General features: G+C 43.0%; 1 long non-coding RNA gene across 1 annotated transcript; it reads left to right on the forward strand.

The window, feature by feature from the left end:
- The first annotated feature begins 3,667 nt into the window (after positions 1–3,667).
- LOC127912819 (uncharacterized) lies at positions 3,668–23,398 on the forward strand. Its single transcript, XR_008083498.1, has 3 exons — positions 3,668–4,108; positions 22,824–23,030; positions 23,246–23,398. It is a non-coding gene; the product is annotated as an uncharacterized LOC127912819 (long non-coding RNA).
- Positions 23,399–24,936: the final 1,538 nt, after the last annotated feature.

Consider the following 24,936-nt stretch of genomic DNA (forward strand, 5'->3'; position numbering starts at 1 on the left):
GCAGTTCTCTCTCTGTGGGTCTAACCCCAAGAAGTTCTGGAAAAAGGTTAAAGACCTGGATGATAAACACTCCTCCTCACAGCTGCCCATGTCCCTGAATGTTGGATTTGGTTGTTACTGACAAGAAACACATGGCTGAGCTCTTTAATCAACACTTCATTAAGTCAGGATTCCAATTTGACTCAGCCATGCCTCCTTGCCCTTCCAACATTTCCTCATCTCCCACCCCTTATAATGGGACTATCCCCGATGCTTCTCCCTCTTTTTACCCTGTTCCGCTACAAAGTTTCTCCCTGCAGGCGGTCACTGAGTCCGTGGCGCTAAAGGAGCTCCTGAACCTTGACCCCAAAAAACATCTGGGTCAGACGTTTTAGACCCTTTCTTCTTTAAGGTTGCTGCCCCTATCATTGTCAAGCCTGTCTCCAACCTTTTCAACCAGTCTCTCCTTTCTGGGGAGGTTCCCATTGCTTGGAAGCCAGCCACGGTTTGTCCTTTATTTAAAGGGGGAGATCAAGCTGATCCTAACTGTTATAGGCCTATTTCTGTTATAGGCCTATTTCTATTTTGCCCTATTTATCAAAAGTGTTGGAAAAACTTGTCAATAATCAACTGACTGTAATTCGGTCTATAGTATTCTCTCTGGTATGCAATCTGGTTTCCGCTCAGGTTATGGATGTGTCACTGCAACCTTAAAGGTCCTCAATGATGTCACCATTGCCCTTGATTCTAAGCAATGTTGTGCTGCTATTTTTATTGACTTGGCCAAAGCTTGTTATACGGCAGACCATTCCATTCTCGTGGGCCGGCTAAGGAGTATTGGTGTCTCTGAGGGGTCTTTGGCCTGGTTTGCTAACTACCTCTCTGAAAGAGTACAGTGTATACAGTCAGAAAATCTGCTGTCTCAGCCACTGCCGGTCACCAAGGGAGTACCCCAAGGCTCGACCCCACGCTCTTCTCAATTGACATCAACCTACATAGCTCAGGCAGTAGGAAGCTCTCTCATCTATTTATATGCAGATGATAGTCTTACACTCAGCTGGCCCCTCCCCGGATTTTGTGTTAAATGCTCTACAACAAGGCTTTCTTAGTGTCCAACAGGCTTTCTCTACCCTTAACCTTGTTCTGAACACCTCCTTAACAAAGTTAATGTGGTTTGGTAAGAAGAATTCCCCTCTCCCCACAGGTGTAATTACTACCTCTGAGGGTTTAGAGCTTGAGGTAGTCACCTCATACAAGTACTTGTGAGTATGGCTAAACGGTACACTGTCCTTCTTTCAGCACATATCAAAGTTGCAGGCTAACGTTAAATCTAGACTTGGTTTCCTCTATCGTAATTGCTCCTCTTTCCCCTCGGCTGCCAAACTAGCCCTGATTCAGATGACCATCCTACCCATGCTAGAGTATGGAGACATAATTTATAGATTGGCAGGTAAGGGTGCTCTCGAGCGGCTTTATATTCTTTATCATTTGGCCATCAGATTTGCAACCAATGGTCCATATAGGACACATCACTGCACTCTATACTCCTCTGTAAACTGGTCATCTCTGTATACCCGTCGCAAGACCCACTGGTTGATGCTTCTTTATAAATCCCTCTTAGGCCTCACTCTCCCCTATCTGAGATACCTACTGCAGCTCTCATTCTCCACATACAACACCCATTCTGCCAGTCACATTCTGTTGAAGGTCCCCAAAGATCACATATCCGTGAGTCACTCCTCTTTTCAGTTCGCTGTAGCTAGTTACTGGAACGAGCTGCAACAAACACTCAAACTGGACAGTTTTATCTCAATCCCTTCATTCAAAGACCATTCATGGACACTTACTGACAGTGGCTGCTTTGCGTGATGTATTGTTGTCTCTATCTTCTTGCCCTTTGTGCTGTTGTCTGTGCCCAACAATGTTTGTACCCTGTTTTGTGCTGCTACCATGTTGCGCTGCTGCCATGTTGTGTTGCTACCGTGTTGTTGTCATGTTGTGTTACTAGCATGCTATGTTGTCATGTGTTGCTGCCTCGCTATGTTATTGTCTTAGATCTCTCTTTGTTTAGTGTTGTGTTGCCTCTCTTGTCGTGATGTGTGTTTTGTCCTATATTTCTATATTTTTGTATTTTTAATCCCAGCCCCCGTCTCCGCAGGAGGCCTTTTGCCTTTTGGTAGGCCGTCATTGTAAACAAGACTTTGTTCTTAACTGACTTGCCTAGTTAAATAAATGTTAAATACATAACAAATATTTTTTAAATTGCACTGAAGTGATGTGTTGATGTGGTTGTATACTTCCAACTGTATACACAGTGAATTTGAATCTGAGTCTGTATTTTCAGCAGCATTTGAAGACCTATTGGGATCAAAGGATGTGTGAGTTAGATGGAAACTATACCCCATACAATCATTATGCCATAGCTGGAAGTAACTGCTAATTGGAGACAAATAAAAGCGAGATAGAAGGATAGTGAGAAAGAGAGAGAGACTTTCACCCCTGACCTTTTTATGTTGCCACTTTTTCTCGAGATAAAACTCAGGTCATTATACTCTCTGGTATTCATGACAGAAATGTCACTAGATGTTAGATGTGTAAAGTTCAATCCGTATGTGCTGGTTGTCAAGTCCCCATTGAAGTGAAGTGTTAGGCCTCCACCGGTATTGAGTGTCAAATCCATATCACCTCAGAGAGTGTATAAGTGTTAGAATGTATATATTTTCCCCCACCATGCCATCCGTCATTTAAATATGGTAATCAATAACACACTGCTTCTCTCCTCATTCAGGTACTAGTGGTGATACATTTCAGTATAAATGTACAGCCATTTGGAAAGCCTGTGCTCTCCCAGCTCTCTGGCACATCATTATATTATGGTTATTTTTACCTGACAAGGTAAAAATCTGTCGTTTTGCACCCGAACAAGGCAGTTAACCCGCTGTTCCCCGGTAGGCCGTCATTGTAGATAAGAATTTATTCTCAACTGACTTGCTTAAATAAAAAACGTAAAAATCCATTTAAATTTAAGGTTACCGGCCAGCACTAATAGGCCTCTATACTCTTTCCATCCTTCAGAATGGATGTTTGCCTCTAGTCACCCAGCAGCACTCTTGTAGTAGCTGCAGTATGAATGGGAATGGGATTGCTTGATTTAGTTTAGGCGGTGGATTGAAGCATTTTATCTGCTTTAGTTTCTGAGATTATCGGTCCCTAACAAGGGAGGAGCTAGTTTTTACATATCGTGTAATGTACTTCTTCTGAACACATTTTTGTTTGTTGGCAATGTCAATTCTTGATTATTTTTTTTTTCAAAATACTTACTTTTATGTTTGCTAGCTGGACAGGCTGCCAAGTACTAAACAGCAAACCAATCAAAATGTGTGTACTATCCAGATACTGTAAGGATCGATGCTGGAGACAGGAAGCATGTACAGGGAAAACATTTAATAAATTACAGACAGGAACAGCATCTGGACAGGGGACAAAGTAATGACATCAATGCAGACACAGGGAACAAACAGAGGAAACAGACAGATAAAGGGGAGGCAACCAAAATCATGACTGAGTTCAGGTGAATCCAATGTTGTGCAGCTGCGTGTGATGGTGACCGGTGATGAAGCGCAGGTGTGCGTAAAGATGGGTAGTCTGGTGCCCTCGAGCGTGACAGATACCATTTCTTCTGATCACCTCTGCCAATCACATTCTCCATACCTAACATACTAAACACAGCTGGTGACAGTTTGAAAAAGATCTCTGCATTTTTTACATTTGTAATCTATTTAGTTATAGAAACATGATGCCGCCAGGTTAAGCAGTAAAATAACTCCCAACTTTACTTAGAACGCAGCAAACATTTCAAAGGAAACAAGTCCTCATTAAGATCAGGTATGGACAATTAGTGCAGGGGTTCTCAAACTTTTTGCTATCACCTCTTTTGTGATAGCAAATTCATCAGGGACCCCCCTCATATCCAGAACACAACTCCAGTGAGATACAAATAGCACACACAGAGCTTTACTATGATTTCGGGAGTGCATGGCCAGACAAACCAAGTCTCAGGCTCTGGGAAGGAACATTTTCAAAGCTGCTAGCATTGGAGAGAACATTTTGATTCCAAGTAAATTTTTAGGTGAGTTTTAAAGTACATTTCCTGCAATTCTACACATTCTGCCATAGAGCTGAGAGGAAATGTTCCCATTTTAAAGTTAATTCTATGCGATTATACATATTCGGACATGGAGCTGAGAGACCATACTGAAGTTTTAAAGCAAATTTCCCGCAATTGTATGCATTGTGACATGGCAATGCTAAGTTATTTTGCTCAAATATAATAACAAAATCATTACTGCTAAATTCATTGTTTTTGGAATTTTCAATTCTCTTGGCTGTCTAGCTTTTATTTTGGTGATTTATCTTTTCTACATGGTTTATATCTGGTTTTAGTCATTTAAGGTTACGACGAATGTCACGTGTGCTGCCTCTCTGGCCTCTAGGTCACCAGGCTGCTCATTATGGCGCACACCTGCTGCCATTGTTACGCTCACCTGCGTGTCGTCGGACTCACATGGACTCAATCACTTCCCTGATTACCTTCACCATCATATATGTCACTCCCTTTGGTTCCTTCCCCAAGCGTCATTGTTTCTGTTTCATGTCTGTGTGCTGTTCGAGTTTCTTGTTTTGTATTATGGTCCATTGATTTATTAAAACACTCACTCCCTGAACATGCTTCCCGAATCTCAGCGCACATCGTTACACTGAATGCATTTTCCATCCTGAAAATCACACTGTTTGGCCCGCCCAAGAAACACAATGACAGAAATTTCCCTGTATACATTTTCGGCACATTCGAGCTGATCACTTTGTCAAGTCGGTGACACCGCATTTCAGTGTGTTGCATTATGGGGATAGAATCAAATAAAATGTTATTGGTCACATATACATATTTAGCAGATGTCATTGCGCGTGTAGCAAAATGCTTGTGTTCCTAGCTCCAACAGTGCAGTAGAATCTAACAATTCACAACAACACACACACATCTAAAAGTAAAAGAATGGAATTAAGAAATATATAAATATTAGATTGAGCAATGTCGTAGTGGCATTGACTAAAATACAGAAGAATAGAATACAGTATATACATATGAGATGAGTAAAGCAGTATGTAAACATTATTTAAACATTATTAAAGTGACTAGTGTTCCATTATTAAACTGCCCAGTGATTCCATGTCTATTTATATAGTGCAGCAGCCTCTAAGGTGCCGGGTTATGTAACCGGGTGGAAGCCGGCTAGTGATGGCTATTTAACAGTCTAATGACCTTGAGATAGAAGCTGTTTTTCAGTCTCTCAGTCCCAGCTTTGATACACCTGTACTGACCTTCCCTTCTGGATTATAGTGGGGTGAACAAGCCGTGGCTCAGGTGGTTTGATGTCCTTGATGATCTTTTTGTCGTTCCTGTGACATCACGTGCTGTAGGTGTCCTGGAGAGCAGGTAGTTTGCCCATGGTGATGTGTTGGGCAGACCGCACCACCCACTGCAGAGCCCTGCATTTGCAGGCAATGCAGTTGCCGTACCAGGCAGTAATACAGCCCTACAGGATGCTCTCAATTGTGCGTCTATAAAAGTTTTTGAGGGTTTTAGGGGCCAAGCCAAATTTCTTCAGCCTCCTGTGGTTGAAGAGGAACTGTCGGTGTGCGTGGACCATTTCAGTTCGTCAGTGATGTGTATGCCGAGGAACTTGGAGCGTTCCACCTTCTCCACTGCGGTCCCGCCGATGACTATAGGGGCGTGCACCTTCTGTTGTTTTCTGAAGTCCACGATCAGCTCATTTGTTTTGTTGATGTTGAGTGAGATTTTATTTTCCTGGCACCACTCTCCCAGGGCCCTCACCTCCTCCCTGTAGGCTGTCTCGTCATTGTTGGTAATCAAGCCTACTTCTGTTGTGTTGTCTGCAAACTTGGTGATTGAGTTGGAGGTATGCGTGGCCACGCAGTCATGGGTGGGATTACAGGAGGGGGCTGAGCACGCACCCTTGTGGGGACCCTGTGTTGAGGATCAGCGAAGTGGACGTATTGTTTCCTACCTTTACCCCCTGGGAGCAGCCCGTCTGAACCCCAGATGCACAGAGAGGGGTTCAGACCCAGGCCCCGAGCTTAATGATGAGCTTGGAGGGTACTATGGTGTTGAATGCTGAGCTATAGTCAATGAACAGCATTGTAACATACATTTGAAGTCGGAAGTCAACATACAATTAGGTTGGAGTCATTAAAACTTGTATTTCAACCACTCCGCAAATATATTGCAAACAAACTATAGTTTTGGCTAGTTGGTTAGGACATCTACTTTGTGCATGACACAATTCATTTTTCCAATAATTGTTTATAGACAGATTATTTCACTTATCACAATTCCAGTGGGTCAGAAGTTTACATACACTAAGTTGACTTTAAACAGCTTGGGAAATTCCAGAAAATTATGGCATGGCTTTAGAAGCTTCTGAATGATTCATTGACATCATTTGAATCAATTGAAGGAGTACCTGTAGATATATTTCAAGGTCCACCTTCAAACTCAGTGTCTCTTTGCTTGACATCATGGGAAAATCAAAAGAAATCAGCCAAGACCACAGAAAAAAAGTTGTAGACCTCCACAAGTCTGGTTCATCCTCGGGAGCAATTTCCAAATGCCTGAAGGTACCATGTTCATCTGTACAAACAATAGTACGCAAGCATAAACACCATGGGACCACGTAGCCGTCACACCACTCAGGAAGGAGACAAGTTCTGTCTCCTAGAGATGAAAGTACTTTGGTGTGAAAAGTGCAAATCAATCCCAGAACAACAGCAAACGACCTTGTGAAGATGCTGGAGGAAACAGGTACAAAAGTATCTATATCCACAGTAAAACGAGTCCTATATCGACATAACCTGAAAGGCCGCTCAGCAAGGAAGAAGCCACTGCTCCAAAACCACCATAAAAAAGACAGACTACGGTTTGCAACTGCACATGGGGACAAAGATCGTACTTTTTGGAGAATTGTCCTCTGGTCTGATGAAACAAAAACAGAACTGTTGGCCATAATGACCATTATGACCATTAAGGGGGGGCTTGCAAGCCCGCAGAACACCATCCCAACCGTGAACCACGAGGGTGGCAGCATCATGTTGTGTGGGTGCTTTGCTGCAGGAGGGACTGGTGCACTTCACAAAATAGATGGCATCATGAGGGAGGGAAATTATGAGGATATATTGAAGAAACATCTCAAGACATCAGTCAAGTTAAAGCTTGGTCGCAAATGGGTCTTCCAAGTGGACAATGACACCAAGCATGCTTCCAAAGTTGTGGCAAAATGTCTTAAGGACAACAAAGTCAAGGTATTGGAGTGGCCATCACAAAGCCCTGATCTCAATCCTGTAGAAAATTTGTAGGCAGAACTGAAAAAGCGTATGCGACCAAGGAGGCTTATACACCTGACTCAGTTACACCAGCTCTGTCAGTAGGAATGAGCCAAAATTCACCCAACTTATTGTGGGAAGCTTTTGGAGGGCTACCCGAAACGTTTGACCCAAGTTAACCAATTTAAAGGCAATGCTACCAAATACTAATTGAGTGTATGTAAACTTCTTACCCACTGGGAATGTGATGAAAGAAATAAAAGCTGAAATAAATCATTCTCTCCACTACTATTCTGACATTTCACATTCTTAAAATAAAGTGTTGATCCTAACTGACCCAAGACAGGGGATCTTTACTAGGATTAAATGTCAGGAATTGTGAAAAACTGAGTTTAAATGTTTTTGGCTAAGGTGTATGTAAACTTCTGACTTCAACTGTACGTATTCCTTTTGTCCAAATGGGATAGGGCAGTGTGCAGTGCGATGGTGATTGTCTGTGTCTGTGGGTCTATTGGGATGTTAAGCAAGTTGAAGTGGGTCTAGGTTGTCTGGTAAGGTTAAAGTGATATGATCCTTAATAAGCCACTCAAAGCACGCATGATGACAGCAGTGAGTGATACGGGGCGATAGTCATTTAGTTCAGTTACCTTTGCTTTCTTGGGTACAGGAACGATGGTGGAGATATTAAAGAAAGTGGGGACAGTAGACTGGGATAGGGCGTGATTGAATATGCCCGTAAACCTTCCAGCCAGCTGGGCTGTGCATGCTCTGAGGACGTGACTAGGGATGCCGTCTGGGCAGGCAGCCCTGCGAGGGTTAACACACTTAAATATCTTACTTGCGTCAGACACAGAGAAGGAGAGCCCACAGTCCTTGGTAGCAGGCCGCGTCGGTGGCACTGTGTTATCCTCAAAGCGGGCGAAGAAGGTGTTTAGCTTGCCCAGAAGCAAGACGTCGGTGTCCGCGACGTGGCTGGTTTTCCCTTTGTATTCCGAAATTGTCTGTAGACTCACAGTGGCTACAACATCTCCTATACACTTCCTGATGAACTCAGTCACCGTATCTGATTCAGAGGGGTTGGGTTAAATGTGAAAGACACATTTCAGTTGAAGGCATTCAGTTGTACAGTTGACTAGGTATCCCCCTTTGCCTTTATCTGTGTATTCGTCAATGGTATTCTCAGAGACGACCTGGAACATATCTCAGTCCGGGTGATCAAAACAATCTTGAAGCATGGATTCCGATTGGTCAGACTAGCGTTGAATAGACCTTAGCACGGGTACTTCCTGTTTGAGTTTCTTACTATAGGAAGGGAGGAGCAAAATGGGGTCATGATCAGATTTGCAGAAGAAAAATGGCTTTGTTAAAATCCCAAGCTACAATAAATGCGTCCTAAGGATATGTAGTCGAGTCTAGTTATTTGAGGGTCGCCGTGGTATCAGCTTGAGGGGGAATACACACGGATGTGACTATAACCAAAGAGAATTCTCATGGAAGGTAATACGGTCGGCATTTGGTTGTGAGGTATTTTAGGTCGGATGAACAAAAGGACTTGAGTTTCTGTATGTTATCACAATCACACCATGAGTAGTTAATCATGAGTCGGACTAGAGGTTTTCTCCGCCTGCTGTGTTTTGGAGCAGCCACTGGAATAAATTAAATTGCCCTGGGGGTACGAACAAAGGATCCAATTAGGGAAAGTCGTATTCCTGGTCGTAACGCTGATGAGTTAACGCCACTCTGATATCCAAAAGTTCTTTCCGGCTGTATGTAATAACACAAAAACATTTCTGGGCTAATAATGTAAGAAATAACACACAAAAAAAAGAAATACTGCAAAGATGCTTAGGAGCTAGAAGCAGAGCTGCCTTATCTGTCGGTGTCATCTTAATAGCATTATTAATTGTCTGATTTGCTTCTACATGTCGACTAGATAATATATAATAATAATAATAATAATAATAAATAATAGATGAACTTTACTACAGTCACAAAGTTTTGACTGTAGTCGACTGCAAGTTCCTGCAGTTGCTCTTCACCAACTTCCTCCTGCAGCCCTCACCTGCATTGTGAGAGACTATATTGTCATCCAATCATTAGTATGTTTTTGATTGACCCGAACGTGACCAAAGACAGATCTGAAACAGGAACCAACTTTGCAGAAATTCATGTATACAGTGGATATACTGTACACCGAGTGTACAAAATATTAAGACCACCCCCCCTTTTGCCCTCAGAACAGCCTCAATTTGTTGGGATATGGACTCTACAAGGTGTCGAAAGCATTCCAGAGGGACGCTGGCCCAAGCTGACTCCAAAGCTTCCCACGGTTTGGTTGGTGGACCATTCTTGATACAAACTGTTGAGAAGGAAAAAAAGAGCAGCATTGCAGTTCTTGACACAAACACACAAACCGGTGCGCCTGGCACCTACTACCATAACCCATTCAAAAGCACTTAAATATTTTGTCTTGCCCCATTCACCCTCTGAATGGCACACATACACAATCCATGTCTCAATTGTATCAAGGATTAAAAGTCGTTTTTAACCTGTCCCCGCCCCTTCGTCTACACTGATTTGAAGTGGATTTAACAAGTGACCTCAATAGGGGATTTTTGCTTTCAACTGGATTCACCCGGTCAGTCTGTCATGGAAAGAGCAGGTGTTCTTAATGTTTTGTACACTCAGTGTATGTAAATGAATGTATGAATGAGGATCTCACTAATTGATTGTACACACATGATTTTAGTTTGTGAGTGTGTGATATGGTGGTTGGAGAGTTTATTTTTCGACATTATAAAGAAAAAACATAAACAATGGCAACGCTGGTATTTTGCATTGAGCCTTGTTGTTGGCAAAGCACATCATTGTCCGACCTTTGCCTGTCGCAGATGCACCTCCCCCGATTTCACTCCTCGACTTTCATCTGTAGTCGATTGCTTCAGCCTTACCGCTCAAATGAGCCCATTGTCATGGGGCAGAGAGATTTGCTGATGTTGCAGCTTTAACATGAATCTAAGTCGAATTTGGATAAAAGTGTGTGCTTATTAACCTCTAGTGACACCCCATCCCGGGTCCGGGAGCGTAATCATCGACTGACACTAATTAGCATAACGCAACGGACATAAATATTACTACAAAATATTCCTATTCATGAAAATCACAAGTGAAATATAATGAGACACAGCTTAGCCTTTTGTTAATCACCCTGTCATCTCAGATTATCAAAATATGCTTTACAGCCAAAGCAAGACAAGCATTTGTGTAAGTTTATCGATAGCATAGCATTATGTCCAGCTAGCAGCAGGTAACTTGGTCACGAAAATCAGAAAAGCAATCAAATTAAATAATTTACCTTTGATGAGCTTCGGATGTTTTCACTCACGAGACTCCCAGTTACACAACCAATGTTCCTTTTTTCCAAAAATATTATTTTTTTAGGCGAAATAGCTCTGTTTGTTCTTCACGTTTGGATGAGAAATCGACCGAAAATTGCGGTCACGAAAACACCGAAAATTAGCTACATAATATCAACAGAAACATGGCAAACGTTGTTTATAATCAATCCTCAAGGTGTTTTTCAAATATCTATTCGATAATATATCCACCGGGACAATTGGTTTTTCAGTAGGACCGATTGGAAAAATGGCTACCTCTATATTTTACGTGAGAATCACTCTGAGAGCCATCAGGTGACCACTTACACAATGTAGCCGCTTACGAGTATTCTTCAACATAAATGCGTAAAACTACGTCACAATGCTGTAGATACCTTGGGGAATACGTAGAAAAATCTGGTTGATAGCCCATTCACTGCTCAATAGGGACGCATTGGAACGCAGAGCTTTCAAAACAAGAGGCACTTCTGGATTGGATTTTTCTCAGGCTTTCGCCTGCAATATCAGTTCTGTTATACTCACAGACAATATTTTTACAGTTTTGGAAACTTTAGAGTGTTTTCTATCCTAAGCTGTCAATTATATGCATATTCTAGCATCGTGTCCTGACAAAATATCCCGTTTACTTTGGGAATGTTATTTTTCCAAAAATGAAAATACTACCCCCTAGTCACAAATATCCTGCAACTCCACACGTTCTTCCATGAGGCAGTGAGAAAACATAGCATTTTTTTATGCTTAAATTACAGTGTATTTATGTAATATACAGTCCTGGACAAAAGTTGAGAATGACACAAATATTAATTTTCACAAAGTCTGCTGTCTCATTGTCTTTAGATATTTTTACCAGATGTTACTATGGAATACTGAAGTATTATTATGAGCATTTCATAAGTTTCAAAGGCTTTTATTGACAATTATATGAAGTTGATTCAAAAAGTCAACATATGCAGTGTTAACCCTTCTTTTTCAAGACCTCTGCAATCGGCCCTAGATTGCAGTAAATTAACTTCTGGGCCACATCCTGACTGATGGCAGCCCAGTCTTGCATAATCAATGCCTGGAGTTTGTCAGAATTTGTGGGTTTTTGTTTGTTTGTTTGCCTTTTGAAGATTGACCACAAGTTCTCAATGGGATTAAGGTCTGGGGAGTTTCCTGGCCATGGACCCAAAATATTGATGTTTTGTTCCCTGTGCTACTTAGTTATCACTTTTGCCTTATGGCAAGTTGTTCCATCATGCTGGAAAAGGCATTGTTCGTCACCAAACTGTTCCTGAATGGTTGGGAGAAGTTGCTCTCGGAGGATGTGTTGGTACCATTCTTTATTCATGGCTGTGTTCTTAGGCAAAATTGTGAGTGAGCCCACTCCATTGGCTGAGAAGCAACCCCATACATGAATGGTCTCAGGATGCTTTACTGTTGGCATGACACAGGACTGATGGTAGCGCTCACCTTGTCTTCTCCAGACAAGCTTTTTTTCCCATTGCCCCAAACAATCGGAAAGGGGATTCATCAGAGAAAATGACTTTACCCCAGTCCTCAGCAGTCCAATCCTTGTACCTTTTGCAGAATATCAGTCTGTCCCTGATGTTTCTCCTGGAGAGAAGAGGCTTCTTTGCTGCCCTTCTTGACACCAGGCCATCCTCCAAAAGTCTTTGCCTCACTGCCTCATCGCATCTGCACTCACACCTGCCTACTGCCATTGCTGAGCAAGCTCTGTACTGGTGGTGTCCCGATCCGGCAGCTGAATCAACTTTAGGAGACGGTCCTGGCGCTTGCTGAACATTCTTGGGCACCCTCAAGCCTTCTTCACAACAATTGAACTGCTCTCCTTGATGATCCTATATTGATGATCCTGGGTTGATTTAGGTGCAATCTTACTGGCAGCAATGTCCTTGCATGTGAAGCCATTTTTGTGCAGAGCAATGATGATGGCACATGTTTTCTTGCAGGTAACCATGGATGACAGAGGAAAAACAATGATTCCAAGCACCACCCCTCCTTTTGAAACTTCCAGTCTGTTATTCGAACTCAATCAGCATGACAGAGTGATCTCCAGCGTTGTCCTCGTCAACACTCACACCTGTGTTAACGAGAGAATCACTGACATGATTCCAGCTGGTCCTTTTGTGGCAGGGCAGAAATGCAGTGGAAAAGTTTTTGGGGGATTCTAATCGACTTGCCAAAACTATAGTTTGCTAACAAGAAATTTGCGGAGTGGTTGAAAAATGAGTTTTAATGACTCCAACCTAAGTGTCTGTAAACTTCCGACTTCAACTGTAAATAATAGTGGAGTAATGTGAATACCAATATCATCTGTGAGCCTCCCAGGCTGATGTTGCCTAGGTTTAAGAACATAAATTGTAGATAAATAATATTACATTTTATTGTATTACACACTGTAAACATATTACACAGATGCCTTGGCCAAAATGTGTTTAACCTGTTGTTAGTAATATTCATAAATAAAAAATTAAATGAAATGTTTTATTTTATTTTTATCTGGCCCAGCCACAGACCCCCTCCAGTTCCTCCCCAGGGTCCCCCTGACAAACATGGGCCTGGGAGGATCATAGGTGCTGTATATTGTTATCCAACAAAAAAAATCATTTTTCAAATGAATACATTGTAGTCATCCTGGGGTTGTCGACACTCTTATCCACAGCAACTTACAGTTGCATAAATTGTTTTACTTTTTTCTGTCCTGGTCTCCCATGGAACTCAAACCCACAACCCTGTCATTGCAAGCACCATGTTCTACCAACTGAGCCACTTCTTGAATTCCAAAAAATTGCTTTACTGCAACTGTGGTTTGTGTCTACTATGATTTATCTTTGTGGCCAATTCAATTGCATCCATTCTGTTACAGATTTCTCGGTCACTCTGTTACATGTTTGATAGTTCTACCTTTACTTGTTACTTCTATGAACTTTACTGATCCTTTCCCTTCATGAGGAAGAGAGATTAGAAAATATATTTATGACATGGGGTTTTGGTAACAGAATGACAAGACACTAGACAATATTTTTTATATTTACAGAAGGGAAATAATTCTGAAAAATTAAATATAAATGTTGATATTAGTTGGCAGGGGTCTGTACTTCAACATTATTGTGTGTTGATGTACTTGCATTTCTAATACTGTTTTAAGTATTTTTCTAGAAGATGTTTTTTAAGAACCCTTTTCCATCTGTGTGACCAGAAATCAAAGCCTTTGCTTATTCCTAATTTTGGAGATGGAAAGTGTTTAAAAAAATGTATCTTTTCTTAATTTCCCAAAGATATAGACTCTTAGCTTTCATTAGACACCAAATTTGATATGCTTCTATAAACTTCACATGTTGGTGCCCTTTTGCATGGAATAGACCATGATGCAGTAGAGTAGACCCGTGATATAGACAGTGTTGGGGAAGCTACTCTGAAAATATAGTTTATCAAGTCCAAGTCGTACATTCTAAGCAAGTCAAGTTGAGTCACGAGTTTAAGTCAAGTCTCAAGTCAAGTTATTAAAATATATAAACATGCAATGACTTTTTCAACAAAAAATCTTTGCTATTTATTATTTTGTCTACAACACATTTGGATTAGTCTATGTAATTGTAAAATATGGACCTTGTAACAGTCATAAGGGCAGGAAATCAGCAGAATGCAATGCAGGTTGACGTGCTCAGCGTGTAGATTTATTTACAGGTCTTGGTGATCCAAAGTGCTATATCATACAAAATATGCAAGTATATTGACCAAATAGTATACACAGGCAATAGCCCAAAAGAAATAGCCTCTGTATCAGACTTAACCTGTCCTATCTGAACAGACAAAGTTAGAGGGCAAGACTGTACAGCCTCTCCTTGACAAACCAAATCGATTCTGTCTAACAAGAGCTCAAACAGGTAGGCCTACATAATAATCACTTGGCCCCCAGGACCATACAATTACCCAATTGGCAATTACAACTAATAATCTGGTTTTACAATGTAAAACGCCATTTCCACATCCATTGTTAGATTGGTACATTTGTCTTAATCAGACTTAATGATTATTAATGAGATTTCAACACCATGCATACATGGAACAATCATTTGATCTTATTCAACGTTCTGACTCCAAAGCGTGGAGGGCAGGCCACGTAGCCTATTTATATGCGGACTGAGGCTTGCACGCTCCTGTTATGCACAACCAGAATGACAGACCTAGGACACAGACACATGGACCTCCAACTTAACCCGGGAAATATGAACAAAGAAACCATACATTGAATGAAATAAACACAACTTCTACCTCATGAGTCTCGTGAACGTTCATGTGCACAACAAACATCACGACCACTCAGCGTATAGGAAATGGTTGGCTAAATTCAAATGTATCATAGGCCTATCAAACATGAAACATACATGTCTACTTGTTGCAAATAAACAGTAGAGGGATGGAATGATGAAACGCTAGCAATTATTGTAGTATGGTGGCGACCCGTCATTCATGGCAGGTGGGGCAGATATACCTTATTTATGTAAGTATTCAGACCCGTTGCTATGAGACTCAAAATTGAGCTCAGTTGCATCCTGTTTCCATTGTTCATCCTTGAGATGTTTCGACAACTTGATTGGAGTCCACATGTGGTCAATTAAAATGATTGGACATGATTTGGAAAAGCACACACCTGCCTATATAAGCTCCCAACCAAGCCATGAGGTTGAAGGAATTGTTCATAGAGCTCCACTGAAGGTCCCCAAGAACAAAGTGGCCTCCATCAGTCTTAAATGGAAAAAGTTTGGAACTACCAAGACTCTTCCTACAGATGGATGCCTGGCCAAACTGAGCAATCGAGAGAGAAGTGCCTTGGTCAGGGAGGTGACCAAGAACCCGATGGTCACTCTGACAGAGCTCCAGAGTTCCTCTGTGGAAATGGGAGTATCTTCCAGAAGGACAGCCATCTTTGCAGCACTCCACCAATCAGGCCTTTGTGGTAGAGTGGCCACAAGGAAGCCACTCCTCATTGAAAGGCACATGACAGCCTTCTTGGAGTTTGCAAAACCTAAAGGAATCTCAGACCATGAGAAACAAGATTTTCTGGTGAAACCAAGATTGAACTCTTTGGCCGAACGCCAAGTGGCACAACTGGAGGATACCTGGCCCCCTCCCTACAGTGTAGCACGGTGGTGCCAACATCATGCAGTGGCAATGTTTTTCAGCGGGCAGGACTGGGAGGCTACTCAGGATCGAGGGAAAGATGAACGCAGCAAAGTACAGAGAGCTCCTTTATGAAAACCCTCTCCAGAGTGCTCAGGACATCAGGCTGGGGCGAAGGTTCACCTTCCAACAGGACAACGACCCTAATCACACAGCCAAGACAATACAGGGGTGGCTTTGAGACAAGTCTCTGAATGACCTTAAGTGGCCCAGCTAGAACTCAGACTTGAACCCGATCGAACATCTCTGGAGAGACCTGAAAATAGTTGTGCGGTGACACTCCCCATCTAACCTAACAGCTGGAGAGGATATGCAGAGAAGAATGGGATAAACTCTCCAAATACAGGTGTGCCAAGACTTGAGGCTGTAATCGCTGCCAAAGGTGCTTCAACAAAGTACTGAGTAAAGGGTCTGAATATTTATGTAAATGTCATATTTCAGTGTTATTTTATACATTTGCAAAAATGTCTAAAAACTGCTTTTGCTTTGCCATTATGAGGTATTGTGTGTTTTTAGAGAAGGTTGGAACATAACAAAATGTGGAAAAAGTCAAGGGGTCTGGATACTGTCTGAATGCACTATATATTTTGGGGTGTTGCTGTTGTTGCCTGTTTTGCATGTTATTTTAGCATTCATTCATGCCACATATCAGTTTGAAAACAATGTTTAAAAAAACAATTTAGTTAATAAAGCTTCATACAAACATGGTCTCTTTTTTGCTTTCTTGAGTAAAGCAGCTCTAAAATGCAGATGTTTCAGCCTAGGTCAGTGCTTTCTGTGTTGGTGGGGGAGCTAGCAGAAAATACGGAGTGTAGGGATTGGTAATGTTCTCTAGTTGCGCTGTGATGGGTTCAGTGTTCTGTCACTCATGGGGACACTACGTCACTGCAAAATGTATAGGTAGAGCTCAAATGTAAGCCCCTTGGGTGCTGCCATAGAGTTACTTTAGAAGTGTCCATCCAAGAAGACTCAAGGTCATTGGCCATAGATAAAATGACGTCAAATCACGTTATATCTACCGTAGCTTTGATTAGGCTGATCATGTCAACATCATACTTACAAAATCTTAGCTAGCAAGCTAGACAAGCAGTCATCGTTATGAATCTCATCGACAATCTACTGGCAAATCCTTTTCAATCCTTGTCATATGAAGAGAAAGTATATAAAACGTATCGGTGCTCATCAACCATTGGACAGGAACATTACATAACAAGTTGGAAATTGCAAATTCAACAATGAGTGGTTTGGAAGGAATCAGTGGCTAACTGCAAGTGTTGCAAAGCAATCACTAGCCTGCTATTCAGTGGAGTGGCTGTGTGGTCCAAGTCTGGGTTTAAGGGTTTGTTTTCCAAGCTTAAAAGGATAAACATTCACATGCAACATGGGCCAGAAAAGGTTGAATACATTGGCCATGCTGTCAATCCAGCATGACTAATGCCGCGTTCAAAACAACTGGAAACTCGGGACTGGGAAATATCCGATTTCAGTGAGTTCAAGTCAAAAACGAGCTCCGACTGGGAAAATAAGTTTCGAAAGGTCATTCATCTCTGAATTCCAAGTCGGAAACTCTGGCATCTTTCTCGAGCTCCGACCTGAAGACCACTGACATCATGATTCTGATTTCCCAGTTGTCTTGAAAGCACCATTCATCCAGAGAATGCCAGACTTTTATGACAAAGTTAAATGACAAAATTTGCCCACAAGGACTGCTGCACCACGTTCCTATTCAAGTGAGCACAGAACAACAAGGTGAGTCCCTCATAACTTAGCCTACTGTTCTGACTTGGTGGTGCACATGTAGCCTATAGCCTGTTTTAGAGAAATGTAATTATTTAATATTCTAAGAGCTTTCATCGTCTGCTTATATGCTCCCTTTAATTATCCTACGGTTCTCACTTGGTGTACAGAGAGAATGCTGTAAGAACAGCCCATGTCTTGAATTCTGTTGCTGTACATATCGAAAGTGCTGAACAAATAGTTATATTGACTACGTCAGTCCTAGCTCGCTCATTAATGTCTAAATCGAAATTACGGATCGCCTCTTATCTGCTCATTGTTCCCTTATGTCACAGTTTGTACATCTCAGGTGTCAGTAGAAACCACATTTGTTTAAGCAAGTCAACCATATCAGCTATGTTTTTTCAAAAGGCAGTACATGAGGCTGAATTAACTGTTTTGCTGCCAGACAAGGCTCTGCTGATAGCCAGGTGTAGCAGTGGTAAGGATTATCTCCATGATGCTGAAAAGAAAGCTCTACTGTTGGGACAGCTTTATGTTGGCCCTAACAGTTTGTGGGCACCGTTTGTCATCGTTATAGTGCAATTCATGTATTGTTTAGTATTGTGTTGGGTAATGGCTTTTCTGACATGCATCTACACATTTTGGGGGGAGTTTTCCCCATCAAGATATACATCAAAGATCGCCTCTTGTGGTATTAGATGGAATTCAGATTTACCACACAGGGCATATGCATTTAAACGTGTGAAAGCAAGAACAAAATTTCAACAAGAGAAAAAAAGCACTCTCCACTTGCGGGGGTTTGGAGAGCGCAAGTGAAGAGCTGTGCCTATGGTGCTTCTTCGCCACTATAATAATTCATTTTAAACAAATTCCAAATGCAAGCTTCATAAGAAAATGATCACTTTCAAGAAATTGTTACATGCCAAAATACCAGTAGGCCTATGTTAGTAATTGTCTCTGGCTTCTGTCTCTGGCTGCGTAATCCACGTAGACTCTGTGCCACAAAATGAGTGACCAAACATTACAAAACCTGTCTAGATAAAGTCATCACTCTTAAGTCCAAGTCGAGGCCCGAGTGTTGAGCCTTCAAGTCCAAGTCAAGTCTGAAGTTATTTTATTTCTATCAAGTCGAGTCTCAAGTCATCAAATGTGTGACTGGAGTCAACAACTCTTCAAACTAGGGCTGCAGTCCAAACATGTTATTTTTACCCCCTCAGCCCTCGTGCTAGCCACTTTCCCTCAGGGGAATCCCCGTCAAAATCGGATGCAGTTTTATTGGAGGTCCAATTCACAAACGCTGCGCCCTCAGCCCTCGATTTAGCTCAAGGGAGCGAGAGAAGAACTCTCACGTGTGGGGTTGATATGACCCACAATTCAATGCAAACTGTAGTCACGTGTCAAACTCTGGTAGCTGCGAAGTGTTTATTTATTTATTTACTTAACTAGGCAAGTCAGTTAAGAATAAATTCTTATTTACAATGACGGCCTACTAAAAGGCAATAGGCCTCCTGCGGAGATGGGGGCAGGGATAAAAAAGACAAATATAGTACACGACAAGAGAAACAACACTACATAAAGGGAAACCAAAGACGACAACATAGCAAGGCAGCAACACATGACAACACAGCATGGTACTGTAGCAACACAAAATGACAACAACATGGCAGCAGCACAACATGGTAGCAGCACAAAACAGGGTACAGTACAAATATTATTGGGCACAGACAACAGCACAAAGAGCAAGAAGGCAACAATACATCACACAAAGCAGCCACAACTGTCAATAAGAGTGTCTATGATTGAATCTTTGAATGAAGAGATTGAGATAAGTCAAATCAAATCAAATCTAATTTGATTTGTCACATACACATGGTTAGCAGATGTTAATGCGAGTGTAGCGAAATGCTTGTGCTTCTAGTTCCGACAATGCAGTGATAACCAACAAGTAATCTAACTAACAATTCCAAAACTACCGTCTTATACACAGTGTAAGGGGATAAAGAATATGTACATAAGGATATATGAATGAGTGATGGTACAGAGCAGCATACAGTAGATGGTATCGAGTACAGTATATACATATGAGATGAGTATGTAGACAAAGTAAACAAAGTGGCATAGTTAAAGTGGCTAGTGATACATGTATTACATAAGGATGCAGTCGATGATGTAGAGTACAGTATATACGTATGCATATGAGATGAATAATGTAGGGTAAGTAACATTATATAAGATAGCATTGTTTAAAGTGGCTAGTGATATATTTACATAATTTCCCATCAATTCCTATTATTAAAGTGGCTGGAGTTGGGTCAGTGTCAATGACAGTGTGTTGGCAGCAGCCACTCAATGTTAGTGGTGGCTGTTTAACAGTCTGATGGCCTTGAGATAGAAGCTGTTTTTCAGTCTCTCCGTCCCAGCTTTGATGCACCTGTACCTTCTGGATGATAGCGGGGTGAACAGGCAGTGGTTCGGGTGGTTGATGTCCTTGATGATCTTTATGGCCTTCCTGTAACATCGGGTGGTGTAGGTGTCCTGGAGGGCAGGATATTATATAGCTACCTGCCCTGTTAGGAAACCCTTGTCTCTGGTGTACTCTGGTGAGCCAGACTGGGAGTTCCCTAATTCCCATCACTGCACACCTTTTTTGTGTGCTTTTGCTGTGGGGAGACCAATCTAAGTCTCTCCAAGTGCTCATTGACTCTGTGACTGATTTTTCTAAGTTTTATGGATGCTACTATTGCTACTGAGTTTGGTATTCCCATTCTACCTCTCTCGGTTCCCATGGATGCTCGGGCACTGGACGGCCGCTCAATAGGTGGAGTCACCCATAGTACTGTGCCCGTTTAAGGGTTTCAGGTTTCCACAGTGAGACCATACAGTTCCTCCTCATTGAATCTCCCTGTGTTCCTGTTGTCTTGTGATTTTCCTGGCTCCAAAAACACAACCCTGTTATTGACTGGACCATGAGCTCCATCCTGGGTTGGTGCCTATTTTGCCATTCCCACTGTCTTCAAGCAGCACAGCCTTCCCGAGACATCTTCCTCAGGATGTTAGCAAGGCTTCGGATGTTTCTGCCATCCACACTGAGTACCATGACCTCCTTGAAGTTTTCAGTAAGGTACATGCTACTTCCCTTCCTCCGCACAGTCCTTATGATTGTGCCATTGATCTTCTCCCAGGCACCACACCATCTCGGGGTCGGCTAAATTCTCTATCCGTGCCGGAGACCAAAGGCTATGGAGGAGTACATAGAAGAGTCACTGGCTACTGGGGCCATCCGTCTGTCTGCATCACCTGCCGGCGCAGGGTTTTTCTTTGTGAAGAAGAAGGACAAGACCCTGCGTCCGTGCATTGACTCCCAGGGACTGAATTACATTACTGTTAAAAATTGTTACCCCCTACCACACCTCTCCAGGGGCCACCATATTTTCCAAGCTGGACCTTCGGATTACCTACCACCTGATTCGGATACGCTAAGGGGATGAGTGGAAGACAGCCTTCAACACAGCCAGCGGACATTATGAGTACCAGGCCATGCCGTTTGGACTCACCAATGCCCCCACTCTCTTCCACGTTTTTGTAAACGCTGTTCTCTGGGACATGCTAAACCGTTTGTGTTTTTCTACCTTGACGACATCCTGTTTTTTTCCCAGTCTGCCCAAGAACATGTTCTTCATGTCAGGCAGGTCCTTCTGTGCCTCCTGGAGAACCAATTGTTCATGAAAGCTGAAAAGTATGAGTTCCACCGCTCTACAATCGCCTTTCTGGGATATGTCATTGCTGAGGGTAATGTCCAGATGGATCCTGGAAAGGTGAAAGCAGTGGTGGATTGGCCTCAACCTACGTCCAGGGTGCAGTTGCAACGTTTCCTTTTTCAAACTTCTACCGCAGGCCTGGTGGGCTCTCTTGTTTATTAGACTCAACTTCACCATTTCCTACTGCCCATGGACAAAAAATGTGAAGCCTGACACTCTCTCCTGCCTATACAGTTCCTTTGCCACACCCTCGGTCTCCAAAACCATTCTCCCTAACTTATGCCTTGCAGCCACAGTGGGTTGGGGTATTGAGACCCTGGTTCACAAGGCACAATGCTCCCAGCCTGAACCTGAAGGGGGCCCGGCTAACTGGCTGTTTGTCACTAACTCAGTCCGGTCCCGGGTTCTGGAATGGGCTCATTCCTCCAAGCTAACTTGTCATCCAGGTTCTCGCTGTACCATAGCATTCCTCCGACAACGTTTCTGGTGGCCCACAATGGTTCCTGATGTCTCTGCCTTCGTCGCCGCATGCACGATGTGTGCCCAGAATAAGACTCCATGGCAAGCATCTTCTGGCCTTTTTCCGCCACTACCGGTCCTTCATCGTCCCTGGGCCCATATCTCTCTGGACTTTGACACTGAGCTTCCCCTGTCTGATGGCAACACCATCATTCTGACAGTAGTGGATCAGCTCTCTAAGGCTGCTCATTTCATCCCTCTTCTCAAACATCCCTCTGCCAAGGAAACGGCCCAGCTCATGGTGCAGCACGTCTTCTGGATTCATGGACTCCCGGTGGATATGGTTTCCGACCGGGGTCCTCAATTCTCATCTGAGTTTTGGAAGGCGTTCTGCACTCTTATTGGGGCTTCGGCCAGCCAACCAATCCCACTACCTGGAGCAGTCAACTGGTCTGGGTGGAGTATTCCTGGAACACCCTTCCCTCGTCTGCCATGGGACTCACCCCATGTAGCACTCAGAAGGGGAATCAGCCTCCTCTCTTCCCAGAACAAGAACCAGAAGTCAACGTACCCTTGGCCCAGATGTTCATCTGCCACTGTCGATGTACCTGGAGAAGAGCTCGCGTAGCACTTCTCGAGACCAACTCCAGGTATTGTCAACAAGCGGACCGCCGCCAAACTCCAGCTCCCCGCTAGCGCAGAGGGTATGACTGTCTACATGGGACCTGCCCCTTCGGGTAGTCTTGCAGACTGTCCCCCCGTTTCAAGGTCCGTTTCCCATCTCTAGAATCCTTAGTTCCACCGCTGTCCGTCTCTTGTTACCCCGTACCCTCCATATTCACCCTACCTTTCATGTGTCTAAGATTAAGCCCGTGTCTCACTATTCTTTGTCTTTTTTTCCCAGACCCACCCACCCCTTCCTGTGTCATTGACGGCCATCCGGCATACACGGTAAAACGCCACCTGAGTGTTCGACCACGGGGCAGGGGTTTCCAATACCTGGTTGACTGGGAGGGCTATGGCCCAGAGGAGAGGTGTTGAGTTCCCCCTAGAGACATCCTGGATCCAGGCCTCATCGCCGACTTCCACCACCGACACCCCGGTCAACCAGGTATGTGTCCAGGTAGGACGCCAGGTGGCGCCCTTGGGGGGGGGGGTACTGTCACGCCCTGATCTGTTTCACCTGGCCTTGTGATTGTCTCGACCCTCTCCAGGTGTCCCTTATTATCCCTGTGTTTCCTCTCTCTCTGTGTCAGTTCGTCTTGTATGTTTAAGTCAACCAGCGTGTTTTTCCCATACTCATGCTTTTCCTTTCTCTCCTACTAGTCCTCCCGGTTTTGACCTTTGCCTGTTTTCTGGACTCCATTCCCGCCTGCCTGACCATTCTGTCTGCCCTGAACTCCAGCCTGCATGCCATTCTGTACCTCTGGAACTCTGAACTGGTTTTGACCTTTTGCCTGTCCACAACCATTCCCTTGCCTACCCCTTATGGATTGTTAATAAACATCTTGGACTCTAACCATCTGCTCCCTGTGTCTGGGTCTGGGTCTGGGTCTCACCCTGAGCTTTATAAACATAAATTTGGGGATTCTGAATTGTTTTGGAATAAATTACCAAACTATAAAACTAGCTTGCCAGCTATAGGTAATTAGCTACCTGACAGGAGTGCTAGCATGCTAGGTACATTAATAGCTTTAGGTTGATTGTTTTTAAGCTCAACTTCAAGATTTCCACCAAGGATGTTGCCTCTCCGATCAGCACTCTCTCTCGCTTGTTCAAGTGACATTTAAGGTACACTCGGATGTGACGATGTAAAACGTCATTCAAGGACTGAGGGTTTAGGGCAGAGGGCTGTCTACTTTAAGTTTGACCGCAGCCTAGGACAGTTACTGTTAACCATTAGGCTGGTATGGCATATGAAAACGAGGTCCGTATTCAATAGGGCACATCGTAGCAAAACTTTTTACAACGGAAACAAAAAAAGTGTTTGTTATTGGAAATGTTTACATAGTCCCTCCCTGTTTCAGTACGTTTTATTTTGTTTGGTGCCAAAAGAATACAACCCTGTGTATTTGATCACTACATTTAGACTAACTTCGACACGTTTTCTTCTCGACCCTGAATGCCATTTGTGTCGAAGAAAATGTGTTTTGCAGGACAAATAGATCACGGAGAAGGAGTTATTTTCAAATGTCAGGGTAAAACCACCGTTAATTCCCAGCCTCCAGAACTGTAAACCAATTTAGAAAATGGATGAGAAGTGATGGGTAATGTCCTGGGGAGAAAAACGTAATGTTGAGGGTTTTGGGAGGAAAACACACCGTGATCTGAAAATGATAAATGATGCCCCATGGTTTGTCTTTCTCTCTCCCTCTTCCCCTTCTCGTTTTCTCCCTCTCTATCTTTGATCTGCAGTTCTGCTTGATCTACCCCAAGGCCTGTCCCCTTGCTGATAATTATCTGGTCCCACACTAACTTTTGCTCTCCTCCCTCCCCATCCATCCTTTTCTCTCTCCCTCCATCCCTCTCCCTCAATTGTTGATGTATTGTGTGCTGTGCAGTGGGCATGCACTCTATGGTCCGATTGGCTCTAGCACCAGCCATAAACATCCAGGCATCCCATAATGCACCGTCAGCGTTTTGGAGAGATGATCACCTGTTCTTCAGGGCCACATATCAAACAAGAAGCCCTGCTGACTGGCTGCACTAAGGCTAAACTCACCCGGGTCACGGCCACAACCACACATATTGCTTTGTTTACTGGGCATTTTGTAGTTATTAGTTTAGACATTGATTTGTTATGGATTTTTGATATACAGTGTACTTACTGTAAGTTCAAGTGCATTTTACAGGTTGGTAAATGTGAAAGATGCCTGCATACTGTACTTATGAATGTCTTGGTGACATGCTCAGCTGTTTTATTTTATCCAACACGTGTGTCGTAATGCAAGTCAAGCATCTCCTCCTATTGTGTCTTTGTCTTTAGACTCATTCGTTCAAGAGCAGATGATGCTTAA

This window comes from Oncorhynchus keta, chromosome 28, assembly GCF_023373465.1.
Source record: "Oncorhynchus keta strain PuntledgeMale-10-30-2019 chromosome 28, Oket_V2, whole genome shotgun sequence".
Classification (NCBI taxonomy): domain Eukaryota; kingdom Metazoa; phylum Chordata; class Actinopteri; order Salmoniformes; family Salmonidae; genus Oncorhynchus; species Oncorhynchus keta.